At 37.5% G+C, this 19362-nt stretch overlaps 1 non-coding gene across 1 annotated transcript; it reads right to left on the minus strand.

The window, feature by feature from the left end:
• Positions 1–7116: 7116 nt before the first annotated feature.
• On the minus strand, positions 7117–7223 carry LOC133300804 (small nucleolar RNA R71). Its single transcript, XR_009750101.1, has one exon. It is a non-coding gene; the product is annotated as a small nucleolar RNA R71 (small nucleolar RNA).
• Between the last annotated feature and the right edge of the window lie 12139 nt (positions 7224–19362).

A 19362-nucleotide genomic window follows, 5' to 3' on the forward strand; every position in this document is an offset into this window, starting at 1 on the left:
AAGGCTTGAAACCATTGATGATGTGATTTGAATGATTCTTCTTGTCCTTTCTATAACTTGCTTATCTCACTGTTCATCTTTCAACTGTTGATTGTACAATTATCTTAAAAGCTGGTGATTATCAGTCTTGTATCTCTTGTTGCTTGGCTATTGGTGAAGAATTAAGATGCAATCTGAGTTTCTGGAAATTGAAGAACCGTGGAATTGTTGATCTTTCATATCATTTGCATTGTATGTTTTTAAAATTAGCCAATGTAGAATCTAGTCTAGCAATTTAGTTCATTGAAGCTGATTTCATTTTATTTTTGATTGAAACTGTAAGTAGAAGCCAGATCATTGAAGCTGATTTCATTTTCTTAACAAAATGATGAAATCAGGTAATTGGGACAAGCAGGTATTTGATTTATTTACCCTTCTTCGGATTGGTTCTAATTACTACATTCCTTTATTATAGGTTAAACATGATGAAATCATTCTTTGCAGGTTACCATAGCTCGTAATCGGATTAACAGGTGGTCCAAAGTGGACAGTACTGATCAAGAAACAGAAACAAATAGATCAGATAATTAGTTCCAGTGTCATCATTTGTATCCTATGCTGTTATACAGCAAAGATGTTGATAGATAGCAATTGTATGTTATTTACTAATCGTAAATCTTTAATTAAAACTAGTTGACTACTTATAATTTCACTTGAGTTTTCAAATACGTCCCATGGTTTTGGCTCATAGCTAATAGACTTTGTTAATGGATGTTTACAGTCACTTACAAGCCATTCTGTATTGTTGTTAATTGAAATGTTTCAAAGATTTGCGGATAAAATTTTACAAGTAATAATGACATAGTATTCTCTTACCTGAACGTTACATAGACCGGTTCAGAACATAGAAGAAATAGCAGCATTAAATGCTATTTAAAAAAAAAATCTTCTTTAAAACCGGTTCAGAACCGGTTCGGAATTGGTTCGAAATCGGTTCGGAAGTGGTTCTAGTTCGAAACCGGTTTGAAACCAGTTCATAAGTGGTTCGGGCCGAACTGGTTTTGACCCGAACCGAACCAGTTTCATTTAAAAAAAAAAATCGGTTCAAAGAATCGAACCGATTTTAAATCGGTTCAGTTCGGTTCTCCAAAAAATTCGGTTCGGGTCGACCCATGCCCATCCCTAGCAACCACCATAACTTTGGATCCATGTAATTTAAAGTAAATGAGATATTATGAAGAATTTGATTTTAATGTATTATAATATGGGGAATGATTTGGTTACAATTTTTTTTTTACAAATTACATTAAGTATGGTTGGTTATACACTCTTGATTGAAGTATGACCGGTCATACCTAGTGTAGTTTGTAAAAATTTATAAACAAAAAGTTTATAAATATAACATTCTCCTTATTATATTAAGCATGAAAGTTAAAATATTATTATTAGAAAAACAATATCAATGGCTGCAACAAAGAAATATACAACTCAAATAACATTAAAAAAAAAGATTATTAAAATAAAAAAAACATAAACCTTATTTAGAGGGGAAAACTATTAGATTTTATTTTATACATATGAAAGCAGTAATTATTTAAATAAATAACCGCTCATATACATGTAATAATTATAAAGTTTTCTTTTTATGTTTCTCAATGAAAACAACAAACAACTGAATAGCAAACAATAATCATTCGCTAAATTCTTGTTCACTTCATTAATTTAATATAAAACTTTATACGTAATTATTAGTGTTCACCAAAAAGAAGTGACCACTTAACCAAAAACATAGTAAATCATGATTTTTTTTCATAATGTCATGTAACTTTACAGAAAAAACGTTATTTATTTCTAATTTAGGGTTGGCAAAACGGGCCAACCCGGCTCGACCCGGCCCAACCCGCATGCAACTCGAAAAAACGAGCCGGGTTAGGGTTGGCTCACAAAAAAATCGAGTCAGAAAATCCAACCTAACCCGACCCGAGTCGAGTTAGGATTGGCTCGCGGGTTGGCTCAAAAATATGGCTCATAGGTTGGTTTAAAAAAATAGCTCGCGAGTTGGCTCAAAAATTGCTCGCGGGTTGGCTCGTTTTCAACCTATTCAAATGAACATGTAGTATTAATGCACCAACTATGTGGCTTTTATCAGCTTAAACAAAGGGTTACAAAATGAGAAATAAAAGCAAAATATTCTAGTTTCGAATTTTTTTCATAACAAATTTGCACAACATCAAGAAACAATCAGAACAACTTGCTACCAAGTGGGTAAGATATTTGAACCAAACAGAGCCAGCATAGCCTAACAATATAAAAATGCCAGGGATATGAGAAGATTAGGGACTTAGGTTTTAGAGAAGGTAGAAAGACGAAGACAACATGTGTGGGTTTTGTCCATTTTGGTATATTATATATATATTTTTTTATTAAAAAAAAAACTCAACCCGTGAGCTGGCTCGTTTGACCCGCAAGTTGGCTCGTTTTTTCCCGAGCTAGCTCGGGTCGGGTTGGCAGCTCATTTTTGCCAACCCAACCCGGCTCATTTTTGACGGGTTACGAGCCAACCCGACGGATTGGCTTGTTTTTGCCAACCCTAATTACTATTAGTCACTCAATGAAAATAATTGGCTTACCAATAGCAGAATAACTGAATAAGTCATTTTCAAATCATTTTAACTTTGTAAATACATATAAAACTTCATTTATAACTCTTAACTATGTAGTGCAACAAATAATCACAGAACAAATCATTCCTACAAATTTATTCTTAGGGGTGTAAATAAGCTGAGTCGAGTTAGCTTTAACTTAAATGAACCAAGCCTATGAAAAATATTTTGAGCTTGGCTTGGCTTATTTGCTTGGTATAAGCTAAATTCTAGACTTGGTTTGGATTGTTTACAAAAAATTAAGGGCTTGGCTTGGCTCATTTATAATTATAAAATGTATTTTTTCCAAACTCACATACGTTCAAATGTTGAGACTATAAATGCATCAAATTCTATATTCCTTCGTCAGAGAAAAAATAATCATAGAACCCACTCAATCCACATATATTTTAATAATGAATTCCGCAATTTCTTCTTAAACATTGATCCAACTCGTGAAATAGAGAATGTAGGGGAAGAATATTTTAAGAAAAGTATGTAATATAGACTAACCTTTAAAAATTTCCAGTGATATCAATTTGTAATATTAAAAAAAACAGTTACTATGACTATGACCTTTATTAAAATAACCAAACAAACTGGACAAACAATTGAATCGCATCTCATGTCACCAACATTCTCATCCTCAAATTGGAACAAAGAGGTTAACAATCAATATCCACTGACAACGCCTAACCAAAGAAAAGAAAAATTACATATTAGCACTACTATCAATCCTCATGCTACTCCAAGGAAACTTAGCACTTATTCCAAAGTCCATCGGCACTTTCATATGTGCAATTTGATATAAAAATAGGATTAATAATTTAGTGACATAAAAATATATTGTTTATTATAATAATATATCGGGGTAGTTCACGGGCTTTCAAGTCAACCTCGTTAAATTAGGATTGAGCTTATTTGCTAAACAAGCTTTTTTTTTTAAAGTTTAAGCTCGTTCTATTTATTAAACAAGTCAGACCAAGACAAGCTTAAAGCAAGCCAAGCCTCAGGCCCTTGACAAGCTTCTGCTCATTTACACCCCTATTTATTCCTAACTTAATGTATTGAATCATAAGAGATAAAGTTATATCGTGCAACCTCAAAATGACATTATTTTGGGGTTTAGGAATAAAAATAAATAATATTTTAATAAAATTTATCATAAAAGAAAAAATAAAATTTATAAAATACCCTTTATTTTTAATACTAAATCCCAAAATGACATCATTTTAGAGTTGCAATAAATAATTTTATCTCGCTTATCAAAAAAATATAATAATTTTATCTCTTGTTTATAGGAGAAACACTTTTTTCCTTCAATATAGTATTTTACTTAGTATTAAATAATTATTAGTGAAAACAAAAAGACACTATTAGCATTCAATAGTCCCTATTTCTTAAAAAAATATGTGACTTTTTTTGACGATTTGAATATTTATATCCATTAAAACTAAATATTCATTCTTAGTGTAACTTTATATTAATTTTCCCTTATTAATTAGTACATGTTTTTTATATATAAATAATATATTATCTAACTCATAACCGACTCAAAGAATTGGTATACGTAAAAAAAAAAAAAAATCCGTGTGCATATTGCACACTATAAATCACACATGTTAGGAGCAATTCTCTGGCAAATATAAATATAGTTCTGGTTAAAGATATCAATTTAGGTCTGTCTCAATCATTCAAACTAACTATAAGTCAAGCCAAATAACCGGTAAAGTTTTAGGGTCAGCAAGTATCATTTTAGAATTGGACAATAATTACTTTAACTCAACACAAATTATAAACTATTTCAACTTATTCGCATTTATTTTATTTAGTTAAATATACGATTAGAATTTTTTAAAAAGTTATTGATTAAATGCCTATGTTTTGTCGAGGTATTGACACATTTTAACACTGCCCGTTTTATGTCTAAGGGCATATTTTTAGTGATACAGGAATAGGTACTTCTTTATTAAAAATAAGAAGAAAAAATATAACTCATATGTCATTAATCATAAAACTAAGTGTAATGATTATTTTCTAATTTTAGCAAGGATGTACGGAGTATTCAGTAATTCGAGAGCAATGAAGATATTTTGAGGAAACAAGAAGTTACTTAGAAAACTTATATAATATAAGGGTTTTATAAGAGTTATGTTGTAGGAAAAGTGATTGTGTAATGTTATAGAGATTCGTTTTGCGTGCCATAATTTTTTTTTTCTTCAAAAAGTGTGGGCCCCACAAAATGTTGTCTGTGTAGGCAAGTTTGTTTTATCATGTTAAATGACAAATGCAAACCCCATAATATAATTGTTTTAGATATATTATCCAACTTAGGCCCACTAAACATTGGGCTCAACAATTAATGGGAAAACCTTGAGAGGCATTTGATAGAAGATAATTTTTTTTTTTTATCCAGAAATTACGATTTTAAAAAATATGGTAAAAAGCGAGTTTTTGGGGGAATGTTACCAAAAAATTATTTTATAGGCCAAAATATTCTCGAAAATATTGGGTTAATTTTCCTGATATTATGTTTAGTTATTTTTGTCTGAAAAATTAATCTGTATTTTTCCATCGTCTGGGGTTTCTGGAATATCACCTTCTAGATGGTATTTTGGTTTAAAAAGTACACACAAAACTGAATTCTGGAAAATTAACTTTTCGGGAAAAAATTTCTCCAATGTTGAACCAAACATGATATTCTAGGAAACTCACCCTCACTTTCCCAGGAATCTAAATATAATCCTCCTACTAAACACCTCCCAGTGCCTGTTCGGAAAGTTTTTCTTTTTAGCTTATCTTCTTGTAAGCAGAAGTTAGGGCAAACAGGTTTTTACAAAAGCCCTAATAATAAAAAGATCTTTTTCTTATAATGAAGAAAGAAGTCAATAGCTCCTAGGAGGAGCTTTTTTTAAGTTGTATCAGCTTATTTTTAATTTGAACTTTTAAGCTAAAAAATGTATATAATCATCAAATAGTTTTCAGCTTTATTTTTAAAGCTCTTTAACTTTAACTTAAAAGTAGCTTTTAGCATAAAAAAATAAGGTACTAATTAAACTCTAAGCCTTTTTAAACTCATGACAACCACCATATAAAAGAGGGGTCTACATCCTCACACCGAGATAAGAAATACAATTAGGTATGTTAGGACTCACACATTGTCTAGTTTTGATGATAAAAAATAAATGAAATCAAGTTATCTAACAATTTGTTTAATTTTTTAAAGTTTGTTGCTATATTTTAATTTGTGATAAATTGTGAACATCAAAATTGTTATGAAATCATGAAGATTGAGATTGGAAGATAAATTCTTACAAGAGTGAAGCAGTGAATCTATTCCTTCTGTTAAACTGTTTTAACCACCACCCTGTTGTCTCTTGATTATAGTTATTTATGTTTTAGTAGTTTTTATTTTATTTTATTTAGTACTTATAAAAACTCCAATGATTATTATCTCACCTTCTTCTAAACAGGAAGGATCACATACATAACGTAGCGAGCAACTGTTTGCCATCAGATCGAACCTACTGTTCCTGAGGAACGTTGTCAAGACAGTAGGGAACATTTGACCAGACAGTTCATTTACTAACTTTTCTTCTCATTTTCATTCTTTATAAACAGTGATAAAACAATAATTAGCACTCTATCCTCGTGGGAACGATAATTTGGGCATTAATAGTCCCTTTATTACTTGATGCGTGCACTTGTGCACTTGGGTTGGAACTAAGGGACAAATCTGTGTTCTGCAAGAACAAAGGAACGTCCTCTATCAGAACTTATATATTTTCACCATCAGCAAACCACCCAACAAGTTTTTGGCGCTGTTGCCGGGGAATAGAAACACTAACTGTTGTTCTTATCATTGTTTTCTAACACATATACTGTATATCTGACTTTACTTTTATATTTTTTTCTCTTTATCACTGAATCTGCTGTGCATATATATACCCTGTGCTATTGGTTTATGAGTGAAGAGTTTGAAACAGACTATGACCACTCCATTGAAGTACCTTAGTTTCTCTTTGATCCTGAGCCAGAACGTACACTCCATAGGAGAAGAAGGAACCTCAGGGAAGAATTTCCTGAAAACATGGTTGATCACAATAATAACAATGAAGAGGTTCCCCTTGAATAGAACTTCAGAACTTTGGCTGCTCCTTTCAGGAACAAACCAGATAGGGGAGTAATCCTTCCCCCTGTAGCACTAAATTTTGAACTAAAACCTATCATATTCCACATGATTAGGGAAGCAGGGGTCTTCAATGGACTCCCTGCAGAAGATCCTTACACACACCTCACAACATTCCAAGATATTTGTGATAATTTTAAAGCTGAGGGTGTAACAGAGGAGAGCATGAGAATGAGGTTGTTCCCTCACTCCTTGGGCTTAAAAGCTAAAACATGGATGAAAACTCTCACCCCTGGATCAATCCACACATAGGAAGAACTCTCTAACAAGTTCATAGAGAGGTTTCTCCCAATGTCTCGACAAGCTGATGTTAGAGCTGAAATCTCTAACTTCAGAATGTTTTATGGAGAAAATCTCTATGAAGCATGGGAGAGATACAAGGACATCATAAGAAAATGTCCAAACCATGGGGTAGAGAGTTGGAGAGTGTTACAATCTTTCTATAAGGGACTTGACCATACTTCTTAATCTCACCTAGATTTTGCTGCAGGAGGATATTTCTTTATAGGAACACTTGAATCAAGGTACGAAATCATAGAAGGGACTGCTGAAAGATGTCTCAAATGGCCAATAGACAGAGTGAGCCCAGTGAGGAAGCCAGGCATTCTAGAACTGGATAAACAAACAGCCATGGAAGCCCAGCTGGCATCACTCATGAATGAAGTGAAGAACCTGAGAGCTGACCAAGCAGCACTAAGGATGGAAGTCTTACAACTCACAGAAACTGAAACAGAACCATGCTCAGCCTGTGGTGACCTTCACGACTCAACAGACTGCCCATCCACTGCATTGGTGTGTTATGCAGAAAATTTTGGCAATAGGAACTTCACCAGAGACAATCAACAAGCAGGATGAAATACACATTCAAGCCCTGGAGGAACTATCATTAAGGATCAGAACCACAACACCCAATGGAGGCCACCCATTAACCAGAGACCATTCAACAACAATCAGCAGCAGTATCAGCAAGGTAGCAGCAGTGGAACGTTTGAACAAAGAAGAAACAACTACGTTCCGTTCCACAGAGATGACCAACACATCGACACCCAGGAAAATTATGTCAAGGAATATGTCACCAGGAATGATGCAGTGGTCAGGAACATTGAGTCCCATCTGTGGCAGATTGCTGCCAACCTTCAAACTAGAACACAAGGATCACTAGCAGGGAGTACTGACGTTCCTTCAACAACCTCGCCAAAAGTAGCACCTATCTCCCCTTCAGAGCAAATCAAAGCTGTCACCTTAAGAAGTGGGAAAGCCACAACACAACCCACAGTTCAACCAAAGGAAAAGGAACAGACTGAAGCATCTGAAGCAGCCCCAAAAGCACAGCAACAATCACCAGTCACAGATGAACATAACCCATAACCTGAAAAGGAGGCCAACAACCAACCAATCAGTCCTACTCAAAGCAGGCAAATATCAACAAAAGTTCTGTTCTATCAAAGAACAAAAAAGCAACAGGAGGATAAGCACGTTGGAAAGTTCCTGGACATTTTAAAACAACTTCACATCAACATTCCTCTGGTGGACGCACTAGAACAGATGCCCAGGTCCGTAAAATTCATGAAAGATGTCCTCTCGAAAAAAAGAGGAATAACGGAATATGAGACTGTAAAAATGACACAAGAGAGTTGCCAGTACTTAGGCAGACTCCCACCTAGGCTTCAAGACCCAGGAAGCTTCACCATTCCTTGCATTATAGGAGACACGTACCAAGGGAAAGCCTTGTGTGATTTAGGGGCCAACATCAATCTCATGCCCCTATATGTCTTCAAACAATTATCCACTGGACCAACTAAACCCACCACGGTGACTTTGCAAATGGCAGACAGATCCATCGTCAAGCCAGAAGGGAATATTGAAGATCTGCTAGTCAAAGTAGACAAATTTATCTTACCCGCTGACTTCATCATTCTGGATTATGAAGCTGATGTTGAGTTCCCATCATTCTGGGTAGACCGTTCCTAGCAACTGGAGGAGCAGTTATCAATGTACAAAAAAGGGAACTAACTATGAGAGTTCATGACGATGAGATCAAGTTCAATATTGTCAAAGCAATAAAGTTCCAGGATGAAGGAGAAGACTTGGAAGAATATTCTGCTCTCACTTTGTTAGACAACCAGCCTAGCAGAAAAACAGAGGAAGAAGAATACGAGGAAGAAGAAGAAGATCCACAACAGGAAGAGCAGAGTTGCTATCTGCAAGAAAGAAGGCCTGAACCTTTGATAAGAACTTAAAAGGAGAAGCAGCTCAAAAGACCTTCTTCAAAAAAACCTCCTGATTTAGAACTAAAACCCCTTCCCCAACATTTGAAGTATGCATATCTGGGGAACAACAACACCCTTCCTGTGATCATTTCTTCATTTCTTAGAAAGGAACAAGAAGAACTATTGCTTGACAAGCTCAAAAAGTATCAAGGAGCCATCGGTTGGACCATAGCTGATCTCAAAGGAACAAGAGACGTTCCACCTGTTTTCGATATGCAGTAGCATCAGTAGGGTAAGGCAGCATATCCAAATATGCCTGCATAAAAGAGCGGCTCTTGCCAATATATGTCTCCATCTGAATGTCAGATGATTTGCTCAATTCCACAAACTGAGAGATGATGAAATAGAGTTGCTGAACATCATTAGTGTAGAGGTTTTTTTGCTTCCTCCCACACTTCAGTGCAAGTTTGAAATGAATAAAAGATATCCAAGACGATCGGATCAATGGATTACCAGAGGATACTCAGAAGCTGGTTGTCAATCTTTTCCCAATCAGACTTGTCCTCCTTAGGGACATCAGTAGACTTAGTCGTGAGATGGTTCCCATATCCTTGTCCAAAGAACCAAACTCGAACAGAGGTGGCCCAGTTCTTGTAATTAACAGATCCCTTCAATTTTGAAGAGATAATGGACCCAATATTGGTAGAGATGATATTGGGAGAATTTCTCACAGGAGGAGATGGAGAATTGACCTCCGAATGAATTGGAGAGTTTGCTGCCATAGTATTAAATCACAAAGATATAAACCGAATAAAGAGAAACGAACCTGATTACCAATCAAGAAGAGGTGCGCACAAAAAGTCAGACCCACAAAGAACCAACCACAGATCCAGAAAGAGGAGGAGAAGACGAGCTTCTCTGTCCAAGACCGGCATTAAAAAGCCGCTGGAATAGTGCTCACGCACCGGCAGAAGGTGGCACGTGAAGCCCACGCGCAGAGAAGACAGGAGGCGCGTGACAACTCCGATGGTGGCCGAACTTCCACAGAGCAGGTCGCCAGGAGGAGAGGATGCTGTTCGCGTTCATTCCAGGCTGAAATCTCGTCGGAAAAGTGCTCCGGCAGCCTGAACAGTGGTTGACGGTGGCTGATGGTGGCTCCGGTGATTGTTTGGGGATGTGGACACGTGCAGAAGATGCCTGGAAAGGACTTACAGTCCTTGATGGCTTGCCAGAAGGACGCACGACAAAGAAAAGATGACTCCTAAGCAGTGGGCTTAGGTTTTAAAGCGAAGAACAAGATTTCTAAGCGGAAGCGAGGGTTCCCAGAACGAAATAGCCAAACAAGAAATTAGGAATATGTTTATGTGGACTTTTCTAATTTCTTAGCCAAACAGGGTACTTTATACCAAGCTACTTGTCCTCACACTCCACAACAAAATGGAGTAGCTGAACGTAAGAATAGACATCTTATTGAGACTGCACAGACTCTTCTTATTCACATGCATGTTCCTCTTCACTTTTGGGCCGATGCAGTCCTTTCCTCTTGTTTTCTCATCAACCGTATGCCTTCATCTGTGCTCAATAATGACATTCCTTATAACTTATTGCTTCCAGATGTTCCTCTCTATCCTCTATCCCCACATGTTTTTGGTTGTACCTATTTTGTTCATGATCTCACTCATGGTAAGTATAAGTTAACATCCAAAGCCTTTAAATGCATTTTTCTTGGTTATTCTCGTCTTCAAAAGGGTTATCGCTGTTACTCTCCTGATCTCAAGCGTTACTTAGTTTCCGCTGATGTCACCTTTCTTGATCAACAACCCTTTAATTCTATCCCATCTCCATTGTCACAAGTTGATCATGTTCTTCCTGTTCCTTTTCTTGACTTGTCTTTGCCAGATGCAGGTGCTTCTACTCCAGATAAGCAATCACCTATTGCTCCAGTACCTGAGAACCGTCCACTTCTCACTTATCAGCATCGTAAGACAGTACCTCCAGTCTACTCGACCCCTGCTGACTCATTGCCCCCTGCAGTTGATTCTTCCCCTCCGGATCCTTCACCAGAGGCTCTTCCCATTGCTCAAAGAAAAGGTACACGTACTACTCGTAACCCTTATCCTCTTTATACCTTCTTGAGCTATGATCGCCTTTCTCCTCCTCATTTCACCTTTGTTTCTAGTCTTTCTTCTATTTCTATTCCTAAGACCACAGGTGAAGCACTTTCCCATCCAGGATGGCGCCAAGCGATGCTTGATGAGATGACCGCACTTCATACCAATGGCATTTGGGACCTTGTTTCTGCTCCTCCAGAGAAGTCTATAGTTGGTTGTCGCTGGGTGTTTACTGTGAAAGTTGGACCTGATGGCCATGTTGATCGTCTCAAGGCACGCCTAGTTGCCAAGGGTTTTACTCAAATCTTTGGTCTTGATTATAGCGATACATTCTCTCCAGTCGCTAAGATGGCGTTCGTCCGCTTATTTCTTGCCCTTGCTGCTGTTCGTCACTGGCCACTCCTTCAACTTGACATCAAAAATGCCTTTCTTCATGGTGATTTACAAGAAGAAGTTTACATGGAGCAACCACCTGGTTTTGTTGCTCAGGGGGAGTCTGGGAAGGTATGTCGTCTTCGAAAATCCTTATATGGTCTCAAGTAGTCTCCTCGAGCATGGTTCAATCGCTTCAGTTCTGCTGTACAGGCGTTTGGCCTAATTCGCAGTAAAGTTGACCATTCTATATTCTATAAGATTACATCTCCTAACAAGTGCATCTATTTGTTAGTCTATGTTGATGACATCATCCTCACCGGAAGTGATCAAGAAGGAATCCGTCAGTTAAAATAACATTTATTCAGTGCATTTCAAACAAAGGACCTTGGGAAGCTGCGTTACTTCTTGGGAATTGAGGTGGCGCAATCTAGACAGGGCATTTCTATCTGTCAAAGGAAGTATGCCTTGGATATCCTAGAAGAGACTGGTATGTTGGGGTGTAAACCAGTTGATACACCCATGGATCCTAATGTTAAGTTATTGCCCAGACAGGGGGAGCCGTTATCTGATCCTAGACGTTATCGAAGGCTGATTGGGAAGCTCAATTATCTTACTGTGACTAGGCCAGATATTTATTTCGCTGTCAGTACGGCTAGTCAGTTCCTTGATTTCCCTTGTGATTCACATTGGGATGCTGCTGTGAGGATCCTCCGATACATCAAAGGAGCACCAGGAAAAGGTTTGTTGTATTCGGATCAGGGAAATACAGAAATTTGTGGTTACTCAGATGCCGATTGGGCAGGATCACCCTCAGACAGACGCTCTACTTCTGGTTATTGTGTCTTCTTCGGAGGAAACTTAATCTCATGGAAAAGCAAGAAACAACCTGTTGTTTCCCGATCTAGTGCAGAAGCTGAGTATCGTGCAATGCTAAATACTACCTGTGAGTTGATCTGGTTAAAGCAGTTGATTCAGGAGCTTCATCTTTGTGAACAGAAACAACCCATGACACTCATCTGTGATAATCAAGTTGCGCTACATATATCCTCTAATCCTGTTTTTCATGAGAGGACCAAACATATAGAGATTGATTGTCACTTCATTCGGGAAAAGATTCAGTAAGGAGAAATCAAGACAGCTTTTGTCAACTCGTCTAATCAACTAGCAGATGTTTTCACTAAAGCTCTTAGAGGTCCTCGGGTTAAATACATTTGTAACAAGCTTGGTGCTCATAATATATACGCACCAGCTTGAGGGGGAGTGTTAGAATATTAGATATAATATGATTAGATATGATTAGATTCCGTCTTATCCGTAAATATTCTGATTGTATTAGGATTAGGTTTGGGCCTTTCACTTAAGCCCATTAGGGTCTCTATATATTGTAACTCTCTGACATAGATCAATACACAACATATTATTTTACATGTCCCTCATTCTGTATGCATAAAATATTATTGACTGATCCTAACAGTTTTTCAGTGGAACACCAAAGAAGATTGAACCCTATAATGAAAGAAGTGGTGAGAAAGGAAGTCATCAAATGGCTGGATGCAGAGATCATATACCCAATATCTGACAGCAGTTGGGTAAGTCCTGTCCAATGCGTCCTTAAAAAGGGAGGCATAACAGTGGAGAAGAATGAAAAGAATGAGCTGATACCTGTAAGAAAGGTTATAGGATGGAGAATCTGCCAAGATTATAGGAAGCTCAACAATGCCACCAGGAAGGACCATTTCCCACTCCCTTTTACAGATCAGATGCTGGACCACGTAGCAGGAAAATAATACTTCTGCTTCCTTGATGGATATTCGGGGTATAATCAAATTGCCTTGGCACCAGAAGATCAACATAAAACCACCTTCACCTGCCCATATGGAACGTTCGCTTTCAGAAGGATGCCCTTCGGGTTATGTAATGCACCAGCAACGTTCCAGAGGTGTATGTTCTCAATCTTTTCTGATCTAATAGGTGAAGGAGTAGAAGTCTTTATGGATGATTTTTCAGTACTGGGAACGTCATATGATCACTGCTTGGACAACTTAGAAGAAGTCCTTCAAAGGTGTCTGTCCTCTAATCTAGTGCTTAATTGGGAAAAATGCCATGTCATGGTGAAAGAAGGAATAGTCCTGGGACACAAGATTTCCAGAGAAGGACTGGAAGTGGATCAAGCCAAAGTAGAAGCTATAGCAAAAATGCCACCACCAGTAAGTGTAAAAACCTTGAGATCTTTTTTAGGGCATGTAGGCTTTTACAGAAGGTTTGTTAAAGATTTTTTCAAAATAGCTAGACCTTTGTGCCACTTATTAGAAAAAAGATATAAAATTTGAGTTTAACTCTGATTGTGTGAAAGCTTTTGAATCTTTGAAAAATAAGCTCATCACCACGCCTGTCATCCAACCTCCAGACTGGAACTTACCCTTTGAACTAATGTGCGATGCAAGTGATCATGCTATTGGGGTAGTTCTGGGCCAGAGGAAAGACAAACTTTTTCGTAGCATATATTACGCCAGTAAAACTCTAAATGAAGCTCAGGTGAACTACACAGTCACTGAAAAGGAGCTATTGGCTGTAGTATATGCTTGTGAAAAATTCAGGCCTTACATTTTAGGATCAAAAGTTACTGTCCATACTGACCATGCAGCTCTCAAGTACCCCTTCTCGAAAAAGGAAGCAAAACCAAGATTGATAAGATGGGTCCTACTGCTGCAAGAGTTCAATCTGGAGATCAAAGAAAGAAAAGGATGTGAAAATCAAATTACAGATCATCTGTCCAGATTGGAACACATTGAAGTGGGGCTACCAATCAAGGAAACGTTCCCTGACGAACAATTGCTTGTCGTTAATCACATAGAGACAAATGCTCCTTGGTTTGCTGATATAGCCAACTTCCTCGCAGCAGGGATGGAACCTTATGAGGCGAATAAAATGCAGAAGAAGAAATTTTTTCACGATTGCAGGAACTACCTCTGGGACGAACCACTACTGTTCAGAAGATGCGCAGACCAAATGATAAGAAGGTGCGTCCCAGAAGAAGAACAACCTCAAATCCTTCAACACTGCCATTCATCCCCATATGGAGGACATCTAGGTGGAATCAGGACTGCCTCCAAGGTTCTTCAATCAGGTTTCTTCTGGCCTTCCCTTTTTAAAGATGCACTTCAATATGCAAAAAATTGTGATAAATTTCAAAGAGAAGGTAACTTGACTAAACAAAATGAAATGCCCCTCAATCCGATCCTAGAAGTTGAATTATTTGATGTTTGGGGCATTGATTTCATGGGACCTTTTCCTCCTTCGTGTGGGAACAAATTCATTTTAATGGTTGTAGATTATGTAAGCAAGTGGGTAGAAGCAGTTTCTTTACCCACTAATGATGCTAAGGTGGTTATAAATTTTTTAAAGAGGAACATATTAACCAGATATGGAACCCCACGTTGTCTCATCAGCGACGGAGGGAAACATTTCATCAACCGCCAACTTGAGAGGTTGTTGGAGAAATATGGAGTCAAACACAAAGTTGCAACCCTATATCATCCACAAACCAGTGGTCTCATTGAAGTCTCTAACCGAGAGGTTAAGAGAATTTTAGAGAAGGTAGTTAATCCTTCTCGAAAAGACTGGTCTCTCAAGTTAGACGAGGCATTATGGGCTTACAGAACAGCATATAGAACACCCTTAGGGTGTTCCCCATACAGATTGATATTTGGCAAAGCTTACCACCTCCCCCTCGAACTGGAGCACAAGGCTTACTGGGCAGTCCAAACCCTCAACATGGATGAAAAAACAGCTGGAGAGAAGAGATTGCTGCAACTCGAAGAATTAGAGGAGTTCAGAGGGAACACATACGAAAATCATAAATTGTACAAGGAGAAGATGAAGAAGTGGCAAGATAAAAGGATCAGGAACATAGATCTCAAAATCGGTCAGAAGGTGCTACTCTTCAACTCCAGACTCAGACTGTTCCCAGGTAAACTCAAATCAAGATGGAACGGGCCATATCAAATTGTTAACGATGCAGGAAACAGAACTTTTGAAATCCAAGGTTCAGAACATGACCGTTCCTTCAAGGTAAATGGGCACAGGTTGAAACTATACAATGATGAAACCTTTGATGAAAAAGAGGAAAGTATCCCTCTTTCTGAAACCCCTTGAGAGGTAAGTACCATGTCTAGCTAAAGACATTAAACTAAGCGCTGACTGGGAGGCAACCCAGTAGATACATTTTGCTCTCTGACAAAGAGCAAAGTTTTGGGGTGGTTATCCATAACCACATAGCTCCCAAAAAGGAGGGAACATCTGATGTTCCTCTCCAAAATGTCCAAATAAAGTACGTTCCGTTCCAGGAACGTAGTTTTGGGGTGGTCCCTGACCACACAATCCCATATATATATATATATATAAATATATATATATATATATATATATATAATATCTTAGCTTAGTTTGTTTTCAATTCTGTTTTTAATTTAGTTTCTTTCCGTTCCCTTGTAATTAATCTTTTTGAAATAGAAAAGACCTTTTTTTTATCAAACTGTTTGGTATATGCATGCATTTCAGTTATAGTATTAAGACTGCCCAATTCTTTTGGATTAACTAACATACATGAAACACAAAGTCACTGACTAATCATGCTTGTTCTTTCTCTGAGTACTTGAAAATAGAAACAGTGCAGGGAATTTAATCCTCAGATTTTTTAAAGAAGCTGATCTGTGTGAACTCAAACTGGTAAGGAACGGAAAAATGCCAAACACCTACTTCTGAGAGCGTTCCTGAGGTGTAACCACAATGAAACTTCTCAGCTTGCCTTAATGCTGTAAGTACTGCTGAAGACAGATGAATTCTGCTGTCAAGGATCAAAACAGAATCACACACTCACCTCACCTCCATCATACACCATCTGGTCAATCAGAAAGAACAAAGAACGTACTCAACAATGAACAAAAAAAAAGGACAGAAGAAAAATAAAGAAAAAGGGCAACAGTCATTCAAAAGAATTCAAGAAAAACCAGAAAAACTTTCTCCAAAGGGGGAAAAAGGTTCAAGAAAAGGTGTTCCCTCAAAACAGAAAAAGTCCAAGTTCAAAGGCACAAAAGCTAAACGTTCCTTGATCCCACAAATCAGACCACCACTTCTTCCACATTTCCATACACTTACCCATCAAAGAATCCTTGGAACGGAAGACATCTGTACTTCATAGGAACGCAGCAGAAAGGCAAGTTCTGAAGAATCACATCCAGGAATGGACAGAGCAAACACCAACCCATGAGTGACAGTGAGACAAAAGATCAGCAACCTTCTCTTATCTGGGGACGTAATCCTCTTACTGTTTACTATGGAGAGTAGTTCATTTTCTGAAAAGTTCATGGTTGCTCACTGGCTCAAGTTCCTTTCTGTTATGCTAATCTTTTAAATTGGGTAGACCAATACAATATTTCTGAGTTGTTTGAGGACAACCAACAGTTTAGTTTTGGGGTGTTTGATGGGACGTAAATTCGTTCCCATCTAAGCCCATTTTGATGGCAAAATACCATACGTTCCCTCATCTGATGGGCAACTTCAGCATGAAAATCACTTGTTTTACACATTTGTGACAAAAACACAGTGGGGGAACGGATGGTAACGTATTCCTTTAAAATATATTGAAAGGGGAACGGACTGAGACGCATTTAATGCACCTGCTCCATTCATTTAATGCTTCTGTACACTTTGCAGGTAACGTAGAGTTAAAGACTTCTAAAAAGCAAGGCGGTGCACCAACTGAGCAGCTGGAAACGTAAAGAGCAGAGAATCAAGAGTTCTCATTGGCTGAAAACAAAAGCAAAGCATGGGAAGGTCTGCAAACAACGGCTAATTGATGTGCCTTCAGCACATGGGAAAATTCAATCCAAAAAGAGAAAGATTATGGGTTAATTCTCAGTAAAAAGGCAATGTTTAGTGTTGCTTTGCTTAAATTCCAATTTCAGAATTGTACAACTGATTTTATGCTTAACTTGTAGGAAAAGCAAACAAATCTGGAGCAAAATGAGGATTTGCCAAAGTAAAGACCCACGCTCACAGCGTGGATGTCACGCTGGTAGCGTGGGAATCCAGAGGCAACCACACCCACAGCGTGGATTCCACGCTGATAGCGTGAAAAATTTCCTTCTTCCCACGCCCACAGCGTGGATAGCAAGCTGACAGCGTGGGAATCCAGAAGCAACCACGCCCACAGCGTGGATCTGACGCTGAGAACGTCAGCATGCGAGACTGCAGTTCTGTTTTGTCTAAAAGGGTAAATTTGGAAGACCTAAAGGAGTATTATAAAATGGAAGCTCAACACATAATTAGGTATCTAGACCAAAGGAGACCGTCGTGCTGAAGAAGAAGAGCTTCAGAGAAGAATTCTTGATCATCTTCATTCTTTCATCTCTCATTCTTTCATCCCATTGAATATTGAATATTGATTTATTAGCCACAAATATGGTTGGCTAAGATTTTCTTTATTGTAGTTAGGGTCACAAACCTTATGTGAACCCTTGTTACGAAGGATTGGTTTATTTTCTCCCGTTTATATAAATTTCTTTATCATTACTCTGTGCGTAATTCCTATTTTCTTTATTATAATTGATCACTCTAATAGTTGATAATAGTCTGAGGGTTAAAACCCTAGATAGGAATATTGGGGTTCTCATCTTGAAAGGGGGTAAGATAACGATTAGTATGCATGCTAGGAATAAATGTATGTTAATTGCAGATGTTTTAATTATCGTATTCATTGCTTAATTCTCATGAGGGGTTACTAAGGGATTAGGATTCCAACTGAGGTTAAAGGGTTAAATTACCAAGGGATTGGAATTTAACTAATTATTTTAGATGATATTTATCTGAGTTTTTATATAAATAAGTGTTTTTAAATAAATCCAAAGTAATAAGCGGGGATCATATGGTGAGTGTTTCCTAGCTACAATACTCTTCTCATATTTACAAATCTCTTTTCATTGTTGTTACAATCTCATTCTTCATTACAAAAAAATCATAAAAATAAGTCTTTATTTTTAGTCCTCATATTCACACCAATTGACAATACTTGTCAAAACCATTTGAACTCATCCATTCTTTAAAGGAATATTAATTAATATAAGATCACAATCCATGTGGAGACGAACATTATTTATCACTTTATTACTTGTGCGATCGGTATACTTGTCGGGAAGCATCAAGTTTTTGGCGCCGTTGCAGGGGATTGGCGTTTCTTATATCAATTGATTTTGATTTTAAGATTGGATTTTTATTTTTATTTTTAAATTATTATTTTTTTATATTTGGAACAAGTGCTACTAATCTCTTTTCTAAGTTGTATGCGAGGTAAAGAGCTCGAGTTTCCACTTGATTTGGAGATCACCAAAACAAAGAAGAAAAACAGAAATTTGCTCGAAAGAAGCTTGCATTCAACGAGTTAGATATTCTGCTAGAAGAAGATAAAATGGCAAACAACAATGATGCTGACAATCCACTCATGGACACTATTCTGACTCCATTATTCAACAGACCCAATGCGAGCATTGTCCATCCTGAAGTGGGTAACAATCATTGGGAGCTCAAGTCCGATAATATTCGACTGGTGGAGAGAGCTCAGTTTGGTGGAGAGGATGATGAAGACCCTCATAGATTCATAAACAGATTCCTGATGATATGTGATTCTACAAAACATCCTCAAGTGTCTAATGATGCAGTCCGGCTGAGACTATTTCCCTTTGCTCTTAAAGGAAAGACTCTTAGTTGGTTGGAAAGGCAGCCTGCAGCAAGCATCTCGACCTGGGATGATTTATCACAGAAGTTCTTTGCTCAATTCTTCTCGATGGAGAAGTATAACC

Source organism: Gastrolobium bilobum, unplaced genomic scaffold (assembly GCF_033153095.1).
Source record: "Gastrolobium bilobum isolate Gb01-03AN ecotype WA unplaced genomic scaffold, APGP_CSIRO_Gbil_v1 utg287500, whole genome shotgun sequence".
In the NCBI taxonomy this organism is placed as follows: domain Eukaryota; kingdom Viridiplantae; phylum Streptophyta; class Magnoliopsida; order Fabales; family Fabaceae; genus Gastrolobium; species Gastrolobium bilobum.